The 24,041-nt window shown below is 42.1% G+C and overlaps 1 protein-coding gene across 3 annotated transcripts in view; it reads right to left on the bottom strand.

Annotated features, from left to right (window-relative positions):
• Positions 1-24,041, bottom strand: part of STK19 (serine/threonine kinase 19) — a 269,038-nt gene that overhangs the window by 150,841 nt on the left and 94,156 nt on the right. The window lies entirely within an intron of this gene.

The raw sequence follows: 24,041 nt of genomic DNA, 5'->3' as shown, positions 1-24,041 counted from the left end.
GTGGTGGCGGTAACAGTGGCAGGTAATCCGATGCCAACTGCCCTGGTCTAGAAAGGGTGGTCTCTGGCTAGAGGAGGAAGGTGCTCTAGCCGTAGGAGTCTGCTTTCTTGTAGGCTTTCTAGGCCTGGAAGGAGCAGCAGCACAAGAATGCTTCCTGACAAACTGGGTTTTAGCAAGACAGTTTGGAACTCTGGTATGGGAGAAACCAGCAAATGTTTCAGGTCCTGCATTTCTTTTCCTTTTTGCTGAAGTGACTTGAAAAGGTCAGCTACCTTGGAGCCAAATAATGCAGTATTGTCCAGGGGAGCATCCATAAGCTTTGCCCTGAAGTCATCAGGTAGTGGTTGTAGCAGAAGCCAGGAGTACCTACGCAAGGTAAAAGCTGATGCTGGTGACCTGGATGAGGATTCAGCAGCATCATAACTGCACTTTATAGAATGTCTGGTGACCTGGTAAGAGAGCCAGGAGGGAGGACAGTGATGCTTTGGCAGTGCAGTCTGGAATATCTGCCAAGTGTTTGGAGGCAGATTCCAGAAGGGATAAGGCATACTTGGCCATACAATTTGATAGTCTGTAGCTCCGAAGGACAAGGTAGCAGAAGTATAGATCTTTTTACCCAGATGTTCCATCCTCTTGCTGTCTTTGTCAGCAAAGATAGTGCTAGTGTGCAGGAGCTTAGAGGCCTTGTCCATAGATATATAGTGGCTGGGTCAGCAGGTGGACACTTAAGCAAGTGCTTAGCAGTGTTAGGCACCTTGTAAAGTCTGGCTTGTGTGGTGCACGGGGTTGGGAGTCTGGGTTAAGAGATGCTGAAAAGGCATCTAAAAAAGGCAGGATGGATGGGAACAGCAGATGGGCTAGGGGGTTGCATCTGGATAAGGTCATAGTATCTTTTTTGGACCTCAGTCATTTCTGAGGATTCCCATTTGAAGTGTTTCTTCATCTTGGAGATAACTTGTCTTCAGCTGTGGAGTCAGGGTCCACAGAATCTTCTTCTGGGGAGCCATACCCCAAAGGAGATGGAAATCTGTGACGTATAAGATAGTGATTCCTCTGAGGAAGCTGAGGAATCCTCCCCTTCCCTAGTGGTGTGGTCTGAGTTTTGAGGCCTAGGGCTCAGGGGTGGAGGGGATGTGAGAGTACCCACAGTGGAGGTAGGCCTCAAGGCCATGAAAGCACTCAAAAGGCTTTGAATAAAAGCCTGCCAATCAGTCATGCTTTCCAGAGAAGGAGAGATGCACTTAGTCTTTCTTTCTTTTAAGGGGCCTAGCTGGCCTCTATTGAGGCCTGGTGTCTGGAGACTAAAGGATCGGAGGGATCAGGGGGGGCCTTCGAGAAATGCTAGCCCCCCCCCCCTCCCAGCGTCATAAGCTGATGGCAGTATAACCTCAGTGGACGTGCTCTCGCCGAGGGATTGTGTGGCATCTGCATAGGTACCCACTCAGATGCCGGATCCGGATCCTTCTACCAGGCCAAAGTCTGCCACAGGCTGAGGACTGGACGGAAGTGGCTCAGCGGTTGATGAAGGCCGTAGGGTCTTGGCCTTTCTTTGGCCATTCCAAACAAACATATGAGGTGCTCTCCATCCCTAAAGTGATCTGCCTAAGACGTTTGTTTTGTAGATAAAGGTTTAATGCATGCAAGCAGCTGCAGTACAAATGCCTGGCAAATTGGGCATGCCTTGTGGTCGTGCGACCGACCCAAACAGAAGAGGCACTTATCGTGGGCATCCTTGTGGAAGATCTGGCAGCCGCACTGACTTCTTTCTGGATGACATTAACAGGGAATACAAGTTTAAAGGAGAATTGAAACTGTCCCCAACGGGGTACTCATCTAATTTTAGTAGAATCAGATGTCAGCTGTAGCAGTAACACCTGGCATACGACTGGTGGCTGAAAAGTTATTAGGGCTGGTGCATGCCGTCACTTATGGCCCACGTTCCCTTGCCCACGTCAAGACATCACACGCACCTTAGAGGGACTGAAAAATTTTGTATACTGGCCATATGTATGCGAGACAAGAGTAAACCCATATGTACAATGCTACAACATGGGGATAGGACATCAACCATATAAACTCTGACCAAAACTAATCCCATAACATGGGAAAAGAAACCCTGCAGGGTTATGAGGAAGAAGCAAAAACTGTTCATAGATAGGGTATGCCAGAGAAAATGTGGTCATCAGAAGCCTAACTGACAATTTGGCAGGGGGTAGGTGGGAGGTAGGTTAAATTGGACGAAAATCAGCCATGTATTGGTTGTTATGATAAAGTACATCACTTTCGTATACAATTCTGTATTTTCATCTGATTCAACTATGGGACAGATTCCAAAGTATACAGACTCAGCTGGTATCAAGAAACGTAATCTAGATTTTTTTCATTCATCTTATAATAAGACACAAATATATGAACTGTTGATCAAGTAGCTGCTGCAAAGCTATCAATAGACAGCATATTGGCCAAGTCTGCTGAAGTGGCCACTGCCCCTGTGGAATAAGCCTTAGATTTGTATTATAAAGTTGCGGCTTATTGTAAACAAAGGAAATGCATTTAGACAACCATCTAGAGTCACTTTTGCCACTGTTTTGCCCAATTTGGGTTTGGGAACACCACAAACTGGTCTGATTTTCTGAAGGGCTTGGTCCTATGAAGACGGAATATCAGCTGGTGATGAACGTGCAATATAAGACATGTGTATTCATTTTTGTTTGAAAATCTCAGAAAAAGGCTGGCAAATTTAGTGACAGATTTAAATGAGTTTTGGATGCCACCTTAGGAAGGGAAGGTGCATTAGTTCGTGAGGAAACCCTGTCTACCTGAAAGACCAAATATGGAGGTTTGTAGGCAAGTGCGTGCATCTCTGAAATCTTGCCGAAGTAACAGCCACCAAATAACACTTTTCCAGGACAGGAATTTTAGATAAACTGATGCTGCCTGCTCAAAGGGTGGACAAGTCAAGTACTTCTAACATGATAGCAATATCTCATGGAGCCACCGGGACACAGAAATGAGGCTGTAGGAGAAAGGTTTCTTTAAAAAACACTAGAAAGGATACAATTGTCATTCTGGTCAAGGTGGAAACTAGATAGCTGCCACTTGCACTTTTGATAGTTCAATGACTGCAGCTACTGTGGAAAAGTCCAGACAAGAATTCTAAAATGGAATTAAACAGGAGCAGAGGAGTTCAAACCTCTGGACATGGTCCAAACAGAGAATCACTTCCAATTGCTATGGCACGTTATTCAGATGCTGAAATTATCCAAACAACCAAAGAGGGAAGTATGGTGTCGCTGGCTAAGGTAAGAACTGGAGGTACCAAACAGTTAACTTCATGGCTTTCTGGTCTGGAGGAGGCAGTCCGCACAATGTGTTAGTAGATTTGGATAATGATCCAGCATCCATGGAAAATGTGCTAGCAGAAGTCAAAGAAAAGGAAACCACGTTTGTCAAGGTCAGAAAGCAGCAATGAGGATTCACCTTGGCCTTGCTTATTCTCAGTTTCTGTATGACCTTGTTCATTAAAAGCAACGGGGAAAGCATAGAAAAGACCTGGGGCTAACTGTAGACTAAAGCATCCCTCCGACTGTTCCTGTGGTGGGATCAGGGCAAAGTAACTGCTGCATTTATTGTTTAGGTGGGATGCAAACAGGTGACAGCAAGGTTGGCTGCAGTGACTGAAAATCAAAGTTGTCACTGCTGGATTGAGGGACCACTAGTAAGGAATCAAGATAGATCTAGTCAACTTGTCTGCAGAACATTGGATGATCCCTACATATGTGTTGCTATTAGAAAGCATTAGGATGACATTGCCCAATGTCAAACTCTTAAGGCTGCTCAATACAGGGGAAAAATGAGTTCCTCCCTGTTCATAACTTTACTGCAGTCTGCTGTGCAGGACTACCAACATGGATCCATTCTTCACACTGTAATAAGACTTGTTATGTGGGAGCCCCAGATGAATAATCTTGGTCAGCGAAAGAAGATCCAAGTGTGAAAGACTAATCATCTGCCCCAATAAAGGATTAAGAGTAAAATCTACTTGGACAACAGTCCATGATGAATCCAGTGACAGCAGGTATCTTTGCTTCATTTTTGTTGCAGTTTCCTTTTATAACCTGGTAGAGAAAATGGTTGCCCATTGGTTCTTCAACAATACATTGTGAACTTAAAATGTGACAAACTGTTGGGTGTATTCGCATGTACCTCATCATTCTAAGGTAGGGATTCCCACAATTCCAATCCCTGCATCGCAGGTGACCCTTAAAAATGATCTTAGTGACACTAATCTAACTTGGCATAATGTGATCGACTTTTCAAAGGTTGTGTTTCTTCAGTTTGCAACCACAAACTGTGCAGACACATGCTGTGGCAAAAATGGAACTGTACCAATAGGAACTATCAAATGCAATGACGCTACACAAATGCGTTGAACTCAACCATGATGGGAACTAATAAGGTTGGCCAGTTTCATGGAGCAGACAGTCAAGGACCTGGACAGCACATTTAAAACAGTGGACACTTTCTGGATGGTTAGGCAGTGCATTTGGTAACCTGGAACTAGTATATTACAAGGTATAATTACAATAATGGGTATTGTTCTTTTACTTGTTTTAACATTTTCTGTTCTAAAGGCTGTGATTACAAAATGCGTAAGCTCTCCTGCGCAATGCCACTTATAAAAGTATCTAATAATGGACTTAAGATGCATGAAAATTCAAATCACAATTTATGATAAATACAGTGGAGCGTCAATTATCCAAATGCAGTCTTCCAAAAGGTTACACGTATTCACTTGTGCGTGTTTTTTGAGCTTGTAGCCAGCTTGTGTGTGAAAAATATTCTTTTTTGTCCACTGGAATCGCTGAATGGTTGAAAAGTGTATTCCCTGCGTGCAAAAAAAAAAAAAAAAACATTAGCTAGTATATCCGGATTTACATACATCCCATGAGGGGGCTGCAGTGGCAGAGAGAAAAAAAATCCTGGACTATAAGCATCTGCTTTGAGTACGATGCATAGATATATAGCAGATTACCAGTGTATGCAGATTTGTGTTTTATCTATAAGCATAATGTGGAACGCGGGACAAAGATGCTGTTATTTAAGAGAGTATCACACCATGCCCGGATTTTCTTGTTGGTTAGGACAGAATGTCCTAACCAACAATGTCTTTTTCTATCAGGACACCCACTATTGGCAAATTAAGGGGATGGCTATGGGGGCATCTTTTGCCCCCATTTATGCTGACCTTTTTATGGCCTTTGAGGAACAGCTAGTCTATGATGAAGGCCATAATTTGTGCCTGACAGAGACTGACATATGGAGGTGTTATTTGGATGATTGCTGGATGGTACGGAGGCTGGATGCGGAATATTTGTCTGAATTCATTGAATATTTAAATGGAAATAAATGGGGTTTACACTTCACAATTAACTTTGACGTAAATACAAATCACTTTTCTTGAGGTTTCTATTTCTAGGAAATCAGATCATACTTTATGTACTGAAGTTTTCCGGAAGTATCCCCAATATAACACCCTTCTCCATGCATCCAGCTTTCATCCACCTCATATAACAAAAAATATCCCCAAATCCCAGTACATTAGAATGAGACGTATTTGTTCTAAGGATTCCACTTTTCAGGAATACAGACCGGATCGGACTCGCAGATTCGGGGATAGTGGCTATCAGATGGGACATGTCCTACAGACCAGCAATTGGGCCAATACACTCAAAAGAGAAGACCTTTTGGAATATAAACATGAGCAGACAGATGCTATTTTTCATTCCGTAAGGGCAGAAATCTAGCTTCACACTTCAACCATTATAAACATTCACATTTCAGAACATCCTCTCAAGAAGTACAAACTACACTAATGGGTGAGGTGCTCACATGATGCCACCCATGTGGTCATTGCACTCATTGAAACAAAGTTTTTTAAGTCCAAACAATTTACAAGAACTGTGGCACAGTTTACATCAACTTTTTTGCCAATTGCAGTAGCGAATGGCTGATCTATTTAGCTACATGCAGCTGTGGCACCTTCTACATACAAGAAACTTCACGGCCACTTAGACTGAGAATTTCTGAACACACTAGTGACATGAGGAATAAAAAACCAAGTAGTGATTTAAACATTCCACAAAACATTTATCTGCCAAGTTCAGTTTCTTGGTCATAGACATTATAAAAGGGAATAAATCCAACAAAGCAGGATGGCATTTCATTCTTGATACAAAAGTAAAGTTGATTGTGGTTTATTCCCACCTAGATTAAATGAACAATTTTGATTACCCAATCACAGGTTTGACTCAATTAAAATTGATTTATAAAAGATCATTCAATCAATGAATTTGTCACACTGAGGAAGGCTGTGGTGTATACCCGCTGAAACAGTTTTTTTCATTGAACATATATTACTTCAGTCTCAGTTTGCCGGCTCATCTTTTGGCTTAAGAAAGGCCCTTGTGAAGCATCTCAGTTAAGAATCTGTGGTAAATTGGGTGCTGCTGTGCCCATCCCTTGAATTTGATTCCAGGCACAGAATCTTCCATTTTTCAGCATAAGATTTTCTAGTAGTTGGCCTCCTTGCCTCCAAAATGACATCCAACACTTGCTTACCGAGGGATGGTAACGGAGAGATTAGGTAATTAGCCAGGCTGCCAGGTTCAGTGTTTGAAGCTGAGGGTGCAGAATCTGGCCCTCCTGCTGTGACAGCAGGGTAGGGATCTGAGGCAGGTGTCATGGAGCCAGCAGTGACACTGCGCAAGAGGGGGTACCAGTGTTGGCGTGGCCAGTCTGGTGCAATCAGTATCTTCCTTGGTTTGTCCTGTTTGATCTTTAGTAGTACTTTGGAGAGGACAGGCAGACGAGGAAAGGCATAAACTGATAGATTTTTTCCAGCTGATGGACAGGGCATCCACTTTCCAAGCTTGTTTGTGGGGAGTCCATGTGCAGAATTTGTCCAATTGATAGTTCTGGAGGAGGCAAACAGGACTATATCTGGGCTCCCCCATTTGTTTGGCAACATGTTGAAAGCCTTTGGTTCCAGTTTCCACTCATGTGGGCCCATGAGATTTCTGCTTAGTTCATCTGCCAGTGTTTAGTTTTCCTGGCAGGAATTGAGCCTGTAGATGCACTTGATTGTTCAAGGCCATGTTCCACAATGCCATGGCTAGTCTGCAGAGGGAGTAGGAATGTGTACCCCCTTGCTTGTTTATGTACCACATAACTGTGGTGTCGTCCGTCTTTACTATTAGTTGTCCTGGATGAAGGCGGTCCTTGAAGGCTGTCAGTGCATTCTGTACAGCTAGCATTTTTTTTTTATTGATATGAAGGTGCATTTGATTTGGGTTCCATTTGCCCTGAATGCACTTCCCTGCCAGATGAGCCCCTCATGCATAGTCTGATGCGTCTGTAGTTAGGGTTTGGGCAGCAGGGGGTGGTGTGAATGGCAGTCCCTTGTTTTGGTGGCAGGCCTCTGCCCACCACAGGAACTCTAGTTGCAGGCAAGGTACGATAGGAATCATTGTTTCCAGGCTGCGACAATGTTGACTCCATAAACTTTTTAAAGTTATCACTGAAGTTTCTTCATATGCAGTCTTGCATATGGAATTAGAAGAATGCAGGAGGCCATGAACCCAGAGGCTTCCAGTATTTGTCTTGCAGATAGCAGGGTTTTTGTGGCCACCTGTCTGAAGTAAGTCACCAAATGAATTTGCTTTTCTGGCGTAAGGAAAGCCATCTGGGCAGTTGTATTCAAGCTTGCACCCAGGAGTGTAATTTTTGAGAGGGTACCAGTTGTGATTTCTTTTCGTTTATGGTGTACCCTAGACAAGTTAGAACCCTTTTTACAAATGCAAGATGTTTTAGAAGAATTGTCTTATTTTCTGCCTGAATTAGACAATCGTCCAGGTACTGATATATTTGAATATTTCTTTGCCTGCAAAATGCAATTACTGGAGCTAAGCACTTTGTAAATACCCTGGGTGCAGTAGATAAGCCAAAGGGCACTGCAGAGAAATGATAATGCAAGTAGCCTGCTTTGAAGCAGAGGTATCTTCTGCAAGATTCCCCAATTGGGATATGCAGGTAAGCCTCTTAAATCTAGAGTTGCCAACCAGGCATCTTTGCCTAGCATAGGAAGTAACTGGTGAAGAGTCAGCATCTTGAATTTTGGAATGAAGTAGACCAGTCCAGAATTGGACGCCATGATTTGTCTTTTCTGGGCATCAGGAAAAGCCTGGAATAGAAACCTTGTCTCTTTTCCTTTTCTGGTACCGGTTGAATAGCCCCCATGTTTAAGAAAGAAAAGTACTTGTTTTTGATCCTCTGCCAACTGATATGCAGGCAGGTCTGGCCACCCGTTTGGTGTTGGCAACATGTGGAAAAGAAATCTGTATCCCTGGGACACTATTTAAAACCCATTTGTCCTGGGTTATGAGTTTTTTGAATGAAGAGTAATCTTTCCCCCCAAAGGGGCGGCTAAAAGCCAAGTGCTTGGTAATTTTAAAGGAAAGTCATTGAGACTGTTTACCATAGGGAGGTGTCTTGTTATTTCCAGATTTGGAAGCGGAGGCACCCACTGCTTAGTTCTGAAAGTCCCTTGGGACTGAAACCTGGTGCTTTTGGAATGTCTGGGTTTGGCTTGAGGGGCTCTGGAAGGAACTGGAAAGGACCAGTTCTTAGTAGGTCAGTGCCTACTAAATCTTGGAGGTTGTACTTGTAAGAAATCTTTCACAGTTTGCATAGATTTAGCTTTATCTTCCATATTTTTTAAAACTTCTTCAGCCTTATTGCCAAACAGACGGTCCTGCTGCAAAGAAGCATCCAACAATTTTGCTTTAACATGATCAAGCAGAGATTGCTCCTTAAGCCAAGCATGCCTTCTAAGCACAGACCCAGTAACAGCAGCCCTGCAAGAGGCCTCCAAAGAATCAAAAACGCATTGCAAAATATGTTTTCCAACTTGTTCAGCTGAATGCAATAAATCCTGTAAATCCTTATTTTCCACGGTCAGAAATCAACATAATTTTCTGTTTAAGCAGTGCCATGATATGCTGTTGATATTTTAGAAGCTGGAATTGACAGTTTAAAGCCCCGATTGCCAAGGTTGCAGAAGTATAGACCTTTTAACCCCATCTATCCAGCGCGTCCTGGAGTCTCTATCAGTAGGGGTAGGATTTTTAGCAGTAGAAGCCTTAATGCCCATGGGCCCCTGAGAAATGGTTTCAAGGTCCACAACAGGATTTTTGAAAAGGAATTTGTGAGTCAGGAACCCTGTAGTATCTGTCTGGCTTACAAGGGGCCTGCGGCAGGGAATCAGGGGCCATAGTGGATTCTGAAAACACATCAACAATGTCTAGTACAGGAGGTATAGCCAAAGGCCTATGCTGAGGAAGAAGGAAATCCCTAAGCCTCTTTTTAGATTCAGAAAAATCCTGACTATCCCAGTGGAAATGCTCCCTTAGGGTATGTAAAGTTTCCCCAAACGAAAAATCCTCAGGGGGAGAAGCAGTAGGAATGGAATCCTCTGCATCAGAGTCCTCATAAGTAGGTGTGGACAAATCCTGTTCATTGGAAGAGTCAGAAGAAACAGAGTCCTGTTCAGAAGATTCAAAGTAAAGTTCAGCCCTAGGCCTCTTAGAAGGGGGGGGGGGGGTTGACTACCCCTGATTAGAATAATTAAATCTTCAGCCATTTTGATCATATTTTTTAGACTTTTTTTTTTTTTTTTTTATATATATAGACATAGGGTCCAGAACATGTGGCCTGGGAGTCTGTTTTTTAGACAGACGGAGATTTTGGCCTTAATATTGAAGGAGATGTCGGTTTAATATACAAATCTGTAGGCCTGAATACACCCTCAGAAGCCGGTGTCTGCACAGTGGCTTTGGACCCATCCAAGGTAGAGACATCCGCAGGTTCCCAAGGTGAAGCATCTCACCGCTTACCGGACTCCGAATAGGTCTCAGTAAAGGCCTGCGAGTCAGAAGTAGCAGGTATCCGGGGCTGCGAAAGCACCTCACTGAGTACAGGCGAACTGGCGACTGGCTTAGAAGCATTGTCGGCAGTTTTGGACCTAGACGGCCTGTCTCTTTTTCTTTGCGTTTTTTCAGAATTCCAGCAGTTGCATGGCTAACAGACATTTCTGGATAATTAAACAGAGAATTGAAATATTTAGAGGCAAAGATGTACCGACGACGGATAGTGTGTTGATTAAATAAAGCACAAAACCGACAGCAAGGTACGTCGTGGTCAGGGCCTAGGCAAGGACTACAGTACAAATGAAAATCTTTGAGGTATTTGCTTCCCACAAGTAACGCAATTATTAACTTTTACTGACATCGGTAAGGAGCACGAAAAAGTTTCCCCAACGGGGTACTTCGCTTTAAGTTGAAAACTTCGGTTCTGAAACTCGAAAACGAAAATTTCAGGAGTCGGCCGACCGGCACTTGCAAACTGCTTCGGGCACCGCACGGAAGACTGATGTAATGATGTCGGCTGTATGTTTTATACCCCCGACGTCATGGATGAAGGGACAGCAACATACGCAGGACCCAAGACTTTGTTAATCAGGCTGACTGAGGGCAACCTGCCAGCAGATTACCCAAATGTAATGACTGCAACAGTGAAACACGAAGAACATCTGATAACTATGTTTAGACAGAATAATAATGACATTTGTACTAGCTGCCACACACTGCTGCATCCACGCACACCATATCAGGATTGATCAAACAAACAGCACTCGAAGCTATGACACCTGCCATAATTGATATTAACTATATTTAGACAGAATAATGATGACATCTGTACCAAGAGCTTGCTGCTACTATTTAACCAGGATATGCATGACATTTCTAAATCATACTTTAACTGAAGAAGGCATTAGTCTCCATGACTGCATTTTTTTTTAAACACTGTTACTGCTATTATATATGATTTTAATGTGTTGCATCTGAGTCTGAACTCTGATGAATGGTACATTGTTGAATTAGTTAATTAAAATTATTACAAGTAAAAACAATGAAAATTGAACAAGATAAGTATTCACTGAGTTCAAGTAGGGGAATAGAAACTTCTATGTTTGTATTATATGTTGCTTGGTTTGGCTTCTATATAATGTAAATAGTAACCCATCTTGTGAAGAATTACTGGACTCGGAACATTCTGAATAAATTAGTTTTTCAGTTAAACCCTCTTTTTTAATAAAAACAGATAAGTGATGTACCACATCAGTTGGAAGTAATTTTTGGGACAGCTATCTTGGAATCTTTTTTTTTTTGTTTGTTTCTTCTTTCTAGCATCAGTCCAAGGATTTGTTTCTTTTATTCTTTTAAGAGTAGTGACTATCCATTCCATTTCTTCTGGGATAGACACTATGCTGCTGTTTTTGATGAATATAGTAGCTTCTTCTAAGTCATTAAAGGTTCTGATCTCATTGGGAAAAAAATATATTTTTATCTTGGCTGGAAAGGCCAGCTGTGCTTTAATGTTTTGTTACAACAGTTTTATTATTGGCCAGACTTTTTTCCTTTGTTCTAGTATTCTGGAATAATAATCATGGTCAAATCTTACCAGGCTTTGATTGTATTTTAAGGGCGATTTAGTTCCTTGTCCAGAAATTAAAAAAAAATTATAACTATGTATCTAGGTGGAGTATTTGTCGAGTTAGAAGCAGGTTTGTGATCTATGTGCCCTTTCAATTCCAAATGAAATTACCTCTTTCAGGTCTAAAGATTCAGGAATCCAGGTTAAGAATGAAATAACATCTTCTCCTGCAGTGTTTTCAGGCAGACCAAAGATCCTTATGTTGTTTCTCCTTTCCATGTTTTCTAAGTCCTCTATTTTGTTAAGCAGCCATGTATTCTGTTTAAGCAGAAATTCTTTTTGGATTTCTTCTTTGAGTCTCCCTTCAATGTCATTTAGAGAAGTCTATATTTGTTATTTTTGTATGGTGTTGCTGTAATAGTTCCTTAACAGTATCAGTCTGTCTTTGAGAATTTAATTTGAGGTTTTCTAAATCATTTTTAAAACCATCCATCTTCAAAGATAGTTCCTGTAAGGTAGATGTCATCAACTGCAGTGCATTTGGACGAGAATTCCTTGAATTGCTCAAGTGACCCACTACATCTCCAAGTTACTTGGCGGGAACATTTTTGTACATCTCCACCAAAATTGATATTTATGTAGTTTAGTAGTTTATCTATAGATTTCTGACATTTTAATATAGGAAATTTTATTATACTAGTTTATGGAGCTCTCAAAATTCACTGCTCTCAGATGGCCATCTAGACTCCACCCCCAACTCCGAATTTTCTGAAAGACTGAGAAACCTTGGTGTTCTCATTGAAAACACTGGCATTTTCTAGCAATAGTTTCAGAGAGAGAGAAATGCCCCCACAGGGAGAATTATAAACAGAGCTCTCCTCAGAGTCTGAATCAGAAATACGAAGAAAAAAAAAATTGTATCCATTCCTGCATCTTCCGGCTTCAGATTCAGAATCTATCTATTCGGGGGAAAAAAAAAGTTGCTTTCAAGAAGGATCAGTAGTCTGAATTAAACCCAGAGCTAGACCCATTAAACTCTTCCTATCTAAAAGAAATTTGAGGCTTGGATCCATGCATGGATTAGTTTCTTTTTGACAGGATAAATGGGGCCATCCGTGTTACTAATGGCAGCAGCTGCTTCCTCAGGGATAGGCACAGCATTCAGATAACAGGGAAACCTTCCCCATTCCCTTTCTTAGGATCCAAAAGAGTGGCTCTACCTTGCCCACTGAGTGGACCCCAACAGCTGCAGAAGACGTGGCTAACCCCTGGTCCATGGTACCAAAGTGATATGGGAGTCATCTGAGGTACAACAAATAAGTCACCCACCTGAAACTGAGACAAATTACTAGCCTGCCGTGGTGGCAGTTTGAAGAATTTTTCTTTTCTGTGGCTGGAAGAAGGACCAACTATGGGACTGGTAGTCTGTTCCATCAAGCCAAAAATGGTGCCCATTTCCCAGTACAAGCTAGCAGCAATTACCAGTGAACACTACCAGTCTACAAAGTTTTATTTTTTTTTACAAAAAAAAAAAAACTCTGCAAAAAGCACATTAAAACTTTATGCCAGCCCCACAAAAGAAAAAAAGTAAGAACAATTTCCCTACAGAAAAAATGCTTTTCAGTTATGCTACATTTACACAGACAGGAAAAAAATGAATACTCTGTTTAAAATTTAGTCTTGAGATGGTCAGATGACAAAAGTCCCAGTGGTTCTGGTCCAGAAATTGTAGTTATTGGCCGTTTGGGCAATCTTTTCCATCTCTCTCAACTTTCTGATTTGAAAGCCTGCATTTGCACGTTTCTGTCCTGTAACTAGTCTAGTGCAGATACAGATTCTTAGTTTTAGCACTTCAATTTGCTTATTCGTGCTCAGCACTTGTTCAGAACTTGTAAGCACTAAATAAGCTACTAATTACTTTAAGTAATCAACCTTCCTCATTTCCTAGAGGAAAACAGTTTTTGTACTTACTTTTCTCACTTGCTTAGAGAAAAACAGCTCTTGTACTCACTTTCCTCACTTATCTAGAGGAAAATAGTTTTTTATTCAGGCATGTCCAAGGGTCAGCGCCCCATGTTCTCATGTCTATCTGATGAATCAGGACATCTTGAGGCAATGTAGAAATTGCCTCATGTACACAGACAACCCCTCTCCTCCTACCACCCAACACTACAACCTGTGAGAGATGCACTTATCTAGCCAAACTGGAGGTAAAGCTCTCTCCAACCAAGACCGAAATTGACAGTCAAGAGGAAAAGGTAAACATTTTCACCACACCAGTGTCTCACTAAATCTACACCACCAAAAACCACACATAGTAACACAAAACCATTCGCAGAGGCTCTCAATAATAATCTGTCTAAGCAACAGAGACCTCAAAAGCAGAAATGCAAGCAACCTCCATCCCCCAACACAACCCAAATGACACAGCCCACAGACTCGGTGTGCCACTCAACCACAGCCAATAAGGCAAAACAACATACCCAACACACTAGTCATAGGTGACTTTAGTCAGGCACACTGATGACCCACTCACAAGGCTAAACAAGGTTACTGTCAGCTATGGCGGGTGCCAGGATCAGCTACATAACCCACACACTCAGGTCACACCACAAGTACAAATATGACTGTCATTGTCCATGTTGGTGTGAATGACCTGAGACGTACCTCCCTGGACTACATGAAAAGAGCCATGGAAGAGCTCTCCGATCTTGTAGCCCAGGCAGGTAGGACCCTAGCCCCGAGTAGCATTCTGCCATCGCCCCAAATGATACCGCAGTACAAGGACAAAATGATGGACTTCAACAATTGGCTAAGCTTCTGGTGTCATTCTAAGGGGATCCAGTATTTGTCTGCTTGGGATGACATGGTAGACAGACCACAATGCTTTGCCACAGGTGGCCTGCACCTGTTGCCCCTGGGATTCTGGATACTGGCTAAGGCTCTTTCCGCCCTATAGTGCCTTCTTTAGGCAAGGTTCAAACGACAAATTTCACCACCGTAACAGGCAAACAAACTGAGGGTAATGCTACTCCATGCTAGAAGTCAATCTCAAAATGCACTCACTCGAGGCACTTAAAATGGAGAACAGACATCTCTGCAGTGACCAAGACCTGCTTCAAGGCTCCAGAGAACACCCCTGCACTACCAGGCTATAACTCATACCACACTTTTTGGCCATGTAACCTGGACTGAAACAAAGGTGGTGGAGTGTCCATATTCATTAAGGATATCCACACCTCTGGGCTAGTTGCTCAGCATAATGCATCCGAGGTTATCCATGTGCAACTAACTCTGGGCAAAACTGCAATTCAAATTGTAGCTTGCTACTGGATCCCCCACCATGATTCCCACTCTTTTCTTGATGAACTGGAAAATATTAGGGTTCAACCAAACACCCTAATAGGAGAATTCAACTATCCCACCATTAACTGGGAAAACTAACTACTTGTGTACCAACTCCTTAGCTCAACGCTTTCTGGAATTCATAAACTCCAATGCCCTGGATCAACTTATCCACACCTCCACCAGGGGCAACAATATCCTAGACCTTGTCATTACCAACATGATTGACTGGAGTTCCACACCTGAAGTCAACTCCTCATTGGTCCGATCCGACCATAAACTAATCACCCTTGATATCCACATCCCAACCCCCATTAAGGAAACTACGGTAAAAAATTTCGCCAAAGCTAACTTAATGCTTCTTAAGACAGAAGTGGCGAACTTCATGACACCCATGCAGATGGACAACACAGTTACAACTGCTGAATCCTACACAAATGCACTCTATAAGCACTTGCACGAGTGCATGGATCGTGCTATCCCAAACAGAACCAAGACGCTATCCTCAAAAAAAAAAAAAAAAAAAAAAAAGGAAGCCAATCTGGTGGTTCCCTGCCATAAACAAACTGTACAACAGAAGGAAGAAACTGTTGCAAGAGAGAGTAAAATCCCATGAGTGGAGGAGCTCCCTGGTCAGCCTCAGTAAGAAGCTGAGATCCCTTATAAGATCCTCCAAAGCTAGCTACGAAAACAAAAATCGCCACTAGTTCCATGGACAACTACAAAGCATTCTATAGCTATGTCAAGAATCTCGATGGCAACACCCAGATCTGCTCTGAGTTGCAGCACAACGGTATGAAAATTACAGAACCAACTGATATTGCCGTTTAGTGCTGTTCAGTGCTAACTTTACCCACCCCCTTCTGTTCAGTGCTAACTTTACCCACCCCCCTCACCCCCTAAAGGGCCCATATCTATACAGGAAGAATGCAGAGTCCCTGTAAATCACAACTACGCAGGTAAAAGCTGCACTCTCTAAAGCCAAAAACACAGCATTCATGGGACCGGACAACATCCCAGGTTGCGTTTTACACGAACTGGCTCTCCACTTTAGCACCATGTTCAATAATAGCCTCGCATCAGGCTTTGCGCCCACTGAATGGCACACAGCAACAGTTATACTCCAAAGGGGGAGCCACCACTGATCCCGGGAACTATCGATATATTAGCCTGACGAGCCTGGTCTGCAAGACCATGGAACGTATAGTCATGGAACTCAAAGACATTGGTAACCTCCAAACTCTGGATCCCACCCAGTTCGGGTTTGTGAAAGGCAAATCATGCCTCCTGAACCTGATAGACTTCTTTGAGGCAGTCACCAAAGCTGTAGATGTGGGTAAGGTGGTTCACACAGCTTATCTTGACCTTGCCAAGGCTTTCAACGCCATCCCACATTCTGGAATTATAGCCAAACTCACTAAACTAGGTATAAATCCCTATGTCACAAGATGGGTTGCCAACTAGCTCACTGACAGAACCCACATTGTAAAAGTTGCAGACTCCAAATCTGACCTCAAACCAGTCGAGTACCCAAAGGGTTCAGTCTTGGAACCTCTCCTGTTTGGTATCTACTTCTCTGAAGTAGATGCTAACACAGAAGGCCTCTGGCTAATTAAGTTCGCAGATGACTGCAAACTAGGAGCCATAGTCAAGTCCCCAAATGATGTAGACATCCTACAGAAGGGCCTTGCTGAGACAGATGCCTGGTGTCAGAGCCATGGCCTCAAGTTCAATGCCAAAAAGTGCAGTGTCATCCCCTTTGGTAAACTCTGTACCCATGAACTACCACATAGGCAGCAATCTACTTAACACCGAATGTGTGATGAGACCTTGGGACCCAGGTGGACAGTAGTCTCTCCTTTGATAGTCACATTGCAACAGTAGGTCAGGAAGTCCTACGTGGCACACATCATAAAAGGGTTCTCAAAAAAAAAAGTTTCGGGTAAACACCCCTTTTGGAATGTACCTCAAGACATCTGCAGCAGCTGGAAAGGCCACAGAAGTACCTCAAAGAGGATGACTGGCCTCAAACAAATGCCCTACACTGACTATCTCAAAAAACTCCAGCTTTACTCCGTAGCATATCGCCTACTCAGAGATGATCTCTGCCTAACATATAAAACAATGTCAAACCCAGAATTGTTGGACATGCTACACCTAAAAAAAAGCCCCAATCCCTCAGAGCTACACGCACTGGGGACCTAAACCTTGTCACCACAATAAACAGGACATGCTGGAGGGATAGATTCCTGTTCCAGAGACTTTCCATACTCTGGAACAGGCTACCCATCTATGTCAAGCAAAGTTCATTAGCACTCAAGAAAAAAACATGAGTGGATGGGAAACAGAAAATGCACCCCGGGGATCACTTCTGTGTCTCGGCTTGACAGTGGCACAGGAAAACGACTTTCTTGGGTGGCGTAAGCCAGGGAACCTTGTTGGCTAGGCTCACATAGGCCCTTGGGCAGATAGCCTAGTACCTACCCATGAAGAGAAAAGTAATAAAATGTCAACAAAAGAAAATGGAATTTTTTCACCCCAAACGGGACTTATTTGCCAGCAAAGAAAAGCACAAACCTACTGTAGATTGTCAAAAGCCTCAGAGCAGCATACTCTTACACAGCAGTAAAGCTCTGAAGGGTTTCATATCCAAACTTGTCTTTTAGTCAGCTCAGCTCAAAGTACTTGACAGTTTGGGTGTGTGGAAGTTGCCTTGAAGCTTTGGCAACTGGCCAGATGTTACAGGCAGGATATAACCCACATAGCTAAGACTACTGCAGCAGTGATCAGTATGATCAAGCAAAAACATCTGCCTAAAACTCCTCCATGCCTCACCTTTCAAAACAGGCAGAGGGAAGGAGGAAGTGGTTGCTGGAGAGGATGAGCTAGGATTACCCAGAGCTGTCAAGTGCATAACTTCTGAATCTAGAATGAGACAGACCATACTCTTCCACTTCTTGGCAGATTCCCCAAATTTGGCTGGTCTCACAAAAGAATCCCACATAACATGACTCAAAGGAGAAACATACCCTTGAGATCATATCCAGGTTAGCCATAGGCAAGGGTGGTCTTTGATACGACCACAGCCTGGTGTAGTAGATGCTTTGCCAATCTTTACAGAACAAAATCTAACACACTGCCATCTTGTCAAAGTGATTAGAATTATCTGACAAAGCTTGCATAAGAGAAAAAAAAACTGATTATTCATCCTGAAAGGCTTGGCTCTGTGCAGAAAAACATTCTACAGACATTTATAAATGAAAATACTTCCCCCTCATTTGAGCAACCAGGAACATGGTAGGCTGACTGCTTGACTCATTTCCATAGCCATCTCAGGTATACAAGTAGGATTACTGCACAAAAAAAAGCTCATCTTTATGAAAAGTCCTTCAGTGGGAGTCCATAAAAAGGGCCTGTAGTGGGAGGGTTCCTCTCTAAACAAGCTGCGTTTGAATAGAGGAATCAAGTGGGGTCCCCTTTTTGTCCTCCAATTAGAACCAATGGCAAAAAAATGAGACTCAAAATTAAGGGTATAACTGGTATAGCACTCAAGGAAAAAAAAAAAAAAAAAAGGGCAGCATTATTTACAGATGACATTTTGTATTTGATACATCCCCAAAAGGATTTCAGTACTGTGGAACAGTTCCAAGTTTTTTTTTCAGGACATAAATCAAAATAAGGCTATAGTCTATGTTGCCATACTTATAGGGACATAATATGAAGTATTTACATGTCTGGATTAAAAAGGATTCTGCTATGGCAACTAAGGATATGTAGAAGAGACTAAAGTTAAGAAGTTGGAAGCTCTATTATGGATATAGATTGTAAGGCACAAACTGTGAAAATGTTTAGTCCCATTATACTATATACAAGTCAGGCATATTTTTATAAAGTTGAAAATAAGCTGTGGACTATAAAAGAGTATAAACAAAGAAAAAAAGGGATACGAAAGACCAGCTCTGGTAGACTTTATAGGCTATTCTACAGCAGAAGCCATGGTAAAAAAATGAATTAGCAGGACATAAACTGTGTGTACAACTAAAATAATCAAATCAGTATATGTTAGAAAAGACTGGGAATGGTGAACTGAAAAATAATAAAATATATTTGTACAGCACCCAGGTATGCAACAAAATCTAGGTTTAGGATTTTTTTGCATGGAAGTATTTGTATAGATACTTTTATACCCAAAGTCAGTGATTCTCCCCCTCCCCCAATAGGTAGACAGCAATTGTTGGAGGTATACTGGGAAAGAAGGGGGCACATTTTTTGGGAATATCACGAGTTGGTAAACTAAAAATTCCTACAGGGTATTCTGTCAGAAATGTTGGGGAGCAAATTATTTTGACATGATTCTTTTGAGCTGGGATATAGAAACTGAATTGCCTAGACATAGTAAGGTTCCAAGTTTAAATGTTGTTGCCTGTACTTCACAGAAAAGAAAAAAAAAAAAAAAAAAAAAACTGTTCCCATCTCTCTGACACTGCTGTAGAAAACCATTCTAAATGAAAGGCACCCAAATCCTCCAGGGGTTAAAATAGGCAGGTGACACTAAGCTTGAAGTCTGATGAAGCTCTCTACAATTACTGCTAGGACAGTGCAGTGATGCAGCGGTAGTGTCACCTCACAGCAAGAGGTTCTCCAGTTCAATTTTCTGCTGGGGTGTCTTCTGTGCGGAGTCTGCATGTCCTCCCTGCATTTGTGTGGGTTTCCTCAGGGTGCTCCGGTTTCCTCCCCCATTACAAAGACATGCATCTGGAGCATTTCTCCCCAGGCCTCCGCTGAAAATTGGCTCGTTCCAAATCAGACTTTCCCAGTTAACAAATGTAAAATAAAATAAATAAAAATACTGGAAAAGCAGGACACAAGTCTTCTCCTGGGACAGGTGTCTTAATGGGAAGAAAAAAAAATCTTACGAGTCCTGAAGCACTACAAAGACAATAAAGAAAATTTTAAACTTTAGCAAGCTTCAGGAAAGTTTATACAATTTTCAGTTTCACATTACGAAAAACAACCAAGCCCAAGACCAGACCAAAGGCAGTCTATACAGGATAGTCAAATTAAAAAAGTTGAAGACATGCCTACTTTTATAAGTAATGCAGCAGTTACAAAACATGCCATAGATTACAAGGGAGAAAATGTTCAAAAGAGCAAAAAAAATCAAAAAGTAATACTCCTAAAGGAAAGGTTGCTTAAAAGAAAAGTGGGCTACCAATTAAGTCCAAGTGAGAAAAGAAAACAAGCAGCAAGGAACCAATGTGTTTAAGAAAATATGCCTATGGTACGTAGGAGCTGAATTAAAGAACACAAGATACAGAATTAAAGCTGGATGATAAATCAAAGACACAACTTGCCTGTGACATTTTTTAGTCAAGTTAAAATTAAAGACTGCTGACAGGATCAGGAGTGACTTTACATAAAGCACTAAATGTGCGCACAGCAACCAAAATTATAAATATCCGGCTGAAAGAGGGGTGCATGAAGCGTGGCTTGAAAATAACACAGCAATGAAGCATAATAGAAATAAAGAGCTAGGAGGTATTCAAGATGGCCTAGGTATCACAAATGTACAGCTGCATAGCATGAGAAAATAAACGTATATTGTTTAAATCCGATCCATTGCCTAGAGAGTAAAGAAGCATTCTGCAACAATATGTAAACCATTAAGGTGTTACATTACTGAAGCCAAGCACAGAGGAAAAGAATTGTTTGTGGGCATTTTGGAAATGCAGGAAAAAGCAAAACATCACAAGAGAATGGAGAACAAATACTAGTCAGAAAAAGCACATTACACTTGGCAAAACTTTTGCCTTTAAGCAAAATACTGGAGCAAAATCTACTACTTGGGCAGCATCTACATTTAAAACACTGAAGCCGCAAAACACTGTATAAAATCAGTATACATTTTACCAACATATTTAAGATACAAAGTAAATTCTGCGAGCTAAACTGCGATAACTGTTCATACAAAAATTATGAAAATAAAACTATAAAATTTAAGTTTCATTTCCAGCGGTTGCTTGGGAAAAGAGAGAGACAATGTTGGGCTGCCTGGCACGTGACAAATGTAGCATGGTGAAATATACTCCCAAAGAACAAGAACTAAAAATTCATACATTTGAGTAAACAACTTTAGGTCAGATGGACTGCAAAGTTATGGAACCAGACACCACTATTTTGCTAAACCTGCAGATTTATTGGGCTACGAAGTTTGCCAGGGGGAATACATAAATATCTTATACACTAATACAGTTTATGAAGGGAGTAGAAACAGGCTGGAACCCAAATGGCCAAGTGTACATCTACATAGGTTAAAAAGCAATTCAGAAGGAACATTACCCATTGCAGACAGCTAGAGCTTATGTTAACTTTTTCCAATGGCAAATACTTTACTGCAATAAAACTAAACAGGGCTTCTTGGGTAAGTACTAAGCTATCTGCCCTTGCAGGCCAATTTAAGCTTAGGTCAGTTTCCCTTTTGGTGTTCAAATTACCTATCCCATTTTGTGTTAGATTGGCCTTACCCATCCCATGGTCAAGAGCAACACATTACCCTAATGAGAATAACTAGGATCGTACCATAGACTGTGTGAGGGGACCCATGCATGGCATGAAGCATTCAGGAGCTGCCTCTGCCCATTAGTAGTACAGGGGACTGTCCTGGGGTAAAGTGCGTTTCACATCCATAGATGCAACTTGTGCTTTAGACAGATGAACTTGGTTATTTGTGGATGGGAAATCTGTCCCACAGCAGTGGTGTCCGCTGCAAGATCTCTCCTAACCATTCTGATGATGTTGCAGAAGTTTAGGTCCTTAAGAGTATTTGATGCCATTTGGCTTGGTGGTGTACAGTAAATCCGTTGGCATTTGGTCAAAGGATGTATTTTATACTAAGTAGGTCACCTCTTAGCAGTCTGTAGAATACAGAGTATAGTGATAGGGCTGCTAGCAAATGGAGCTTGACGACAGAAGCTCAAAGCTACATAAATTCAAAAATGCCACTGTGAAGGTCTAGATTTTTCAAGCTACATTGTTGTCAATATTTCAGAAGACATGTGGCAAGGACTGCAGAAGCTTTGGATAGAACTGATGATCTGCTGGTGCGAGAACAAACAAGGTCTGAAGCCAGGTGCTGAGAAAGCAAGAAAGTACAGCTGTGCCCAACTTATAATTGTAGATGTTATAGTAAGTCAATGGTGCAGTACTGATTTCTTGGGTCTTCTTGCCATGCAGAAGCCCTGCAAACAGCCCAGTTTCCACAGTCGTCTCCAGCCTACGGATGTCAAAGTACAGTTGTGTACCTACCATAAATGTAGATGTTAGAGTGTATTCACTGTTGCAGTCATTACTCTTAGGTTATCCTGCTGGCAGGCTACCCTCAGTCGGACAGAAATCCAAAGTCTAGGTCCAGCGTCAGTTGCTGTTGCCTCTTTCCTGACAACAGTGCGCCAGGGGTATAAAAGATGCAGCAGATGCCATTTTCTTCAGTTTTTCTTGCCCCAGATGTCAGGTGCCCCCAAATTGGTAGGCTGAAAAATATGCCAATAAAAAAGCATGCACAAAAATAACATTTCCTTCATCTACAAGCAAATACACCAAATAGGTTGTATAGGATAGAGAAGTGCAGATAAGTCCCAGCAAAGAAAAAGGGGATGGTGGGTGGGTAACCTGGACTGCAACAGTGAATACACTCACATCTACATTTATGGTAGGTACACAACTGTACTATGTTCATAGTGTTTCACTGTTACAGTCATTACCCTTGGGTTGAATCCCAAAGTTGAGGAAGTGTGGCTGGGCTAAATAGGATTAGGAGAGGCTATGAGGCCCTACAGAACTGCAGTGGCAAAGCCTGCTCTGGACTTAGAATAGAGGTAAGTGTTAGTGCTTTGTGAAAGTGTGCACTGAACTCAAAGTTGCAGTCTCTAAGATATCTTTGGTTGGTACTCCTCTGAGGAAGGCTGCTGAAGTGGCTGCTGCTCTGGTGGAATGAGGCCTAATGCCCTTAGGCACCGATTTGCCATGTGGAAAATAGCAGAAACTGATGCAATGGCCTATCCATTTAGAAATGGTCTGTTTTGAGATAGCCTTTCCTTGTGATCCTGCAGCATATATGACACTAAAAGTTGCTCAGTCTTTCTGAAAGCTTTAGTTCTGTGTAGAAGCGTAACTGCCTGTGTATGTCCAAAGAATGCAGAATTTTCTCACCCTTGTTCTGTGGATTAGGATAAAAGGTTGGCAAGTGAAAGGTTTGGTTAAGGGCCTCACTGGACACCACCTTAGTCATAAATGTAGTGTTTGTCCTCAGAGAAACCCTGCCTGGATGAAAAATGATGAAAGGTCCCACAGCCATGAGTGCTTGTAACTCAGAGACTCACCTTGCAGAGGTTATTGCTAAAAGCAGAGCCGTTTTCCAGGATAAGAATTTTATATCTGCTGTTGATGCTGGCGCGAAAGGAGGCAGTGTGAGTTTTTCCAAAACATAATTGAGGTCCCAGGCGGGAATTGGTGCTCTCCTTGGAGGCCTAATGTTTTTTGCCCCTCTGAGGTACTGCCTTAAAGGATGAGAAAAGATAGGTGGTTCCGAATTGTAATGGGCTGAAATAGCAGAGGCATAAATCTTAATTGAGGAGAAGGAAAGGCCTTTGTTCAGCATCTCAGTTAGGTATTGTAGAATCTGAGGGATATTTGGTACACACGTGTCAATGCCTTGTTCCTGGTTCCAAGCACAGAATCTCTTCCATTTTTCTGCAAAAGATTTTCTGGTGCTGGGCCTCCCAAGATAACATCCATAACAGCTTTTGAAAGAGGAGTGTTCTGAATGGCTACATTATCCGCCATGCTGCCAGATTTAAGGTCCTGAGTTGGCTGTGCAGGATCTGATTGTTTTGTTGGGTCAGTAAGTGAGAAGTTTGAGGCAATATCCATGCTGGACCCGAAGACAAGCTCTTTAGGATTGGGTACCAGTGCTGGCGTGGCCAGTCTGGTGCAATCAGTATAATTTTTGGCTTCTCTTGTCTGACCTTTAGGAGTACCCTGGGAAGGCGAGGCAGTGGGGGAAAAGCATATACAGTTAGATTTTTCCAGCTGAAGGATAGGGCGTCCACTTTCAATGCTTGCTTGTGATAAATTCTTGTGCAAAA

This window comes from Protopterus annectens, chromosome 12.part0 (assembly GCF_019279795.1).
Source record: "Protopterus annectens isolate FY-2018-M chromosome 12.part0, PAN1.0, whole genome shotgun sequence".
Lineage (NCBI taxonomy): Eukaryota > Metazoa > Chordata > Ceratodontiformes > Protopteridae > Protopterus > Protopterus annectens.
Note: the sequence above shows the minus strand (reverse complement) of the source record. Positions and strands in the feature narration are given on the sequence as shown.